At 30.6% G+C, this 5,089-nt stretch overlaps 1 pseudogene; it reads right to left on the bottom strand.

Annotated features, from left to right (window-relative positions):
* Positions 1-2,092: 2,092 nt before the first annotated feature.
* On the bottom strand, positions 2,093-4,663 carry LOC132951742 (putative nuclease HARBI1; annotated as a pseudogene).
* Between the last annotated feature and the right edge of the window lie 426 nt (positions 4,664-5,089).

Here is a 5,089-nt window from a genome sequence, read left to right on the forward strand (position 1 = left end):
TCCTCTTTGGTCTCTATTTCGAAGATCCCTTGATGAAAGTACATTTCCTGACATGTGGAAAATGGCTCTATTACTCCCATTTTAAAATCAGGCAACCCATCACTAGTCACAAATTATAGACTAATTTCAATTCTAGGACATATATCTAAAATTGTTGAGTCCTTAGTCCTAGACTCAATCCAGCCTTCAGTTAATATGATTTTAGCCAACGAACAGCACGGTTTTCGCCCAGGCAGATCTATGGTTACTTGTAACCTTAACTTTTCCAATTACATACACGGTTCTTTTAAAGAAGGATCTCAAGTTGATGTTGTGTATACCGACTTTGCTAAGGCGTTTGATTCAGTTAATCATGAGGTTCTTATCTCTATACTTCGTGCTTCTGGTTTTGGCGATCCTATCCTATCTTGGTTTAATTCATTCTTATTAAATAGATCGCAATGGGTTAATATGTTCAATACAAAATCTGACATATTTTTATCTACCTCTGGTGTCCCCCAAGGTGGACATCTATCACCCCTTCTGTTCTCTTTGTTCGTTAATAGTGCTTGTACCTCCCTTAAACACAGCCAACTACTCTGTTTTGCTGATGACATGAAGTTTTTCCTTAAGATCTACACGGTCGATGTTTGTCTCAAACTCCAGGATGATCTTAATAGATTCTCTGCCTGGGCAGAAACTCTTGGTCTTACATTAAATGTTAATAAATGCCGGTCAATGATATTCACCAGAAGTCGCTCTCCTATCACTTACTCCTACGTTTTGAATGGCTTTTGTTTAATTCCCGTTGATTCTAGCATTTGTGATCTTGGTTTTACATTTACTTCCTCTCTTTCTCCTCGTGCCCACATCGATAAAATTACTTGCAAAGCTCTCAAGGTTTTGGGTTTTGTTAAAAGAATATCTGGTGAATTTAAACTCACCAGCTCTCTCAAATCCATCTATTGTGCACTTGTACGCCCAATCGTTGAATATGGCTCTATTGTATGGGATCCTCAAACTGCTGATGCCTGTATTCAACTCGAACGTGTTCAGCGTGAATTCTTATGCTATATGAAGCACAAATTGAATGTTAACTGCCCCCCTCATGATTATACTCCTCTACTCCGTCTCATGAACTTATCTTCCTTAGCTGACCGTCGCCGCTCGCATGCTCTTGCTTTTCTTAGTAAAATCTTATCGGGATCTGTTGACTCCCCTTCACTCCTTGCACTAATTAACTTTAAAGTTCCTGTTAAGTGCACCCGCAACACACATACTTTTTTTATTCCGCATTGTCCTACAAAATATTTACAAAACGAGCCAATAAACCGTATGATGAAATTAGCCAATGAGGACCCGTCATTTCTCCCATAGTATTATACTATTATCTTTTATTTTGTTTTTATATATAACTCATGTAAGCATGTACCGATGTTCCACACTTAAAATTAGTATGTAATTTTTGTCAACATTACACCATACATATCTGTATCATGGGCTCACGCCCGTTTATAATAAATAAATAAATAAATAAATAAATAAATAACAATTATTTTCATTTATTTTTATAACAAAGTTTACTATTATTCTTATAGGTGATAAAAAAAAGTTCGAAACATTATCTACTGCAAAACGTTTAACCAATAGTCTAGCTCTTGGTAGAGACATTTGTGAAATTGGAGATCAAAAACTAAAGTTAAAAGAAAAATACTATGAACAAAAAATTGCCCTCTTAGAAAGGCAAACAGTAGCATTAGAAAATATAGCTGCTGCTAAACAACATAAATTGTAATGTATGCTATAAAAATGGTTTAATTTAGTAACTAAAAGACTAGTTATGATTTTTTAAATAGTATATAATTTAAAATATATATTTATGATTTTTTTAATTACTACCAGTTTATACTAGTTTGTTTGTATTATTTATGTAAAGGAAGTTCCTAAAAAATCAAATTTTTTTTTTTTTTAATATTAATTTTTATTAAGTTTGAATGTTTTTGTTACATGTTATTTTATAAAATTACTACAAATAGGTAATTATGATATATTTTTTTATCTTAATAGTTTTATAATGTTAATGATATAAAAAATATAAGTTTTCTGTTCCTAACTACCTATTGTACAAACATCTTGCTATATTGTCTCTTATTCTTCTACTTTCAACTAATTCAGGATTCACATTCCTTCTTCGAGTGCCATCTTCAGGATAATAATTATTTATAATTCCAAAATCAATTTCTTCCACATTTTCATCATTCATGTCTGGAACTGGAATTTTAGCCAATATGCACATATTGTGTAAAATAACATAGGCATTTACAATTTTTCCTGATTTTGTTGTAATACCCTATGCTTCAATAAACACCTATAAAATTAACTAGCAATTTAAAAATAACAAAAAGGTATTATATGCTTTATAAACTCACCTGAACCGAGCCTTTAATACACCATTACACCTCTCAATTATACTTTTTGTTGACATCTGCATTTTGTTGTATTTTTCTTCTTCGTTGGTTGCTGTTTCAGAATATGGTGTTAAAAGCCAAGGTCTTAGGGCGTATCCTGAATCTCCTACATCATATTAGTTTTTTTTAATATCAGGCTGATTCCAACACTTCAAATTGAATTTGTTTCTTATGAATAATATTATTTTACCCAGTAAGTATATGCCTTTGTGTTCACGTCTATACAATTCCTCTAAGATATTTTTTATATCTGTAGATGAATTCCATATATGAGAATCTGCTGTACTGCCAGGAAATGTTGTATTCACACTCAAAATATAAAGTTTAGAATCACAAATCTGTTAAATAAAATAAAATAATTAGGTATTAACTATTAATTAGAATTTAACTAGGTGTGCTAGTAAGTTATTTCAATCAGGCACATATCCAGAAGGTCCATGGGGTCTTGGCTACATGCCTGACTATTGACTAAATCTTAACACATTTACCAATTGTACATTTAATGAGTGGTAACCTTTTCTGTTTACATAAATATACTCGGGTATTTCTGCATTCTGATTGTTAGGAGGTACAATTGCAATATGTGTGCAATCAATGCAACCCACAACTCCTGGAAACAAAGTGTTAATAAAAAACCTGAAAAAATAAAGAAGTAAAATCCTGAGTTTGGTAGGCAAAACTAATTTTTGATTGAAAATTGTTATTAAGGTTTTATATAATAATTTATCTTACTCATTCCTAATTTGCTTGATCTTTTGCATATTGTTAGGGAATTTAACCCATTCATTTAATATTCTAGGGTGGTTCAATGCCTCAACCACACAATTAATAGCTTTGGAAACAGTGGGTTGTGATACAGCCACATACCTATTGATAGCATCCCCTTGCAAAAAAGTTTAATGCTAAAAACACCTGTAAAAGTATTATGTATAAATAATTAAATTTAACAACTGCAGATGGATCTCCTCAAAAGCCAATAGCTGTGCTAGAGGAGAGACTTCCATAAGGTAATAATATTGTTAGATAAGTACAAATTTTAACTATATTATAAATTGATTCGACAGATCAACTTAATTAAATTAATTAAAATCAACTTACTATAATAAAGTATTAATATAATTTTTTTTAATAGAGATTTCTTAAGTTATTTATATTTGAATCATATTAAAACGAAATTGTATAACTGTATAAGCTTGTATTTAAGACATTGTTGTCCAAAAACTGTTCTCATTTTTAGGAACAATGACATTAGACTTAGATAAGGTAGAATAACCACAGATTATATTAAACTTTTAATTATCATTGTTATTAAATTATTTTATATAATCTGTGGAATAACTATGACTGTTGTTCTATGATATATAGTTAAATAAGGGACAGCCTAATGAAAAATATATTTTTGTCCGATAGTTAAGTATTTTTTTTTTTTTTTTAAGTGAATATAATATTTAGTTTTTTCCATGTTAATTGTTTATGAGCAATTGTCCAGGCTTTGTTAACTGAACTATTCTCTGCCATTTTATATAAATCATTTAGGTTTTGATTTTTTACTAAAATAACCGTATTGTCTGCAAAGCAGATTAATTTTCCCTGAATACACTGGTTGAGAAAGCCATTAATATAAATTATAAATAATAACGGGTCAAGTACTGTACTCTGTGGTACTGAGTGAGTAATTAATATTAGCTATGTCACTCAAGTGATTATAAATTTCATTTTTTTGTGATCTTCAGTTTAAGTATGAATTAAAAAATTTATGAACACTACCTCAAATACCACATAAGTACATGGAAATGCCAAGTGCTTATCATCAATATTTTCATAAATAAATTTAGTAGTATTTTATTATAATAATGCATTGTTAGTTGACATATTGTTCCTAATGTATTAAGTTCCTTTATATGTACTTCACTTGGTTGAACATAGTAGATTTTTTCACATTCAATTAATACCTACATTTATTTACAATTTTTTACTATTACCTTTTCAGAGAGTTTTATAGATGACGATCTTCTTTCTGGTTCAATGTAAGGTGTAATTAAAGCTATTAGCTGTTGAACTAAATCTTTGCTTAATCTATAATTTTTTAAAAATAAACGATCACATTGTGTAAATGGGTCATACTTAACTGTAAACCCATGTCTTGGGTTATATGCCGCTTCTTCATCAACCATATTCAAAATATATAAAGCTGCAAGATCGTTGAAATTATCCATTTTTAAACATGAACTTGAACAAAATATGTACTAATTAACAATTTGGGTGAAGATAAACGATGATCATAATAAAAGTCGAGTGATATGAAAAAGTCGTGGCACGCATACCCTCACGATATTTTTTCACACAACTTTTTCGTATAATTTTTTCGTATACACATTGAAGAATAGACGAAAACATATTTCATGTGACAAACGTGATTTGTCGTACACGACAATGCTATAACGAGATTCAAGAATCGACCCCCAGGTAAGGAAAATACGGTAGCGGATGCTTTCTCAAGAGTCTGTGCAAACATTAATAGCCCAAGTAAGCTTTTTGACCTTCACAAAGCATTATGTCACCCTGGTATTACTAGAATGTACCATTGGACTAGAAGTAAGAATCTACCATTTACTCTTGATGATATTAAAAGGGTAACCACA

The sequence above is a fragment of the Metopolophium dirhodum genome, chromosome 1, assembly GCF_019925205.1.
Source record: "Metopolophium dirhodum isolate CAU chromosome 1, ASM1992520v1, whole genome shotgun sequence".
NCBI classification, from domain to species: Eukaryota; Metazoa; Arthropoda; class Insecta; order Hemiptera; family Aphididae; genus Metopolophium; species Metopolophium dirhodum.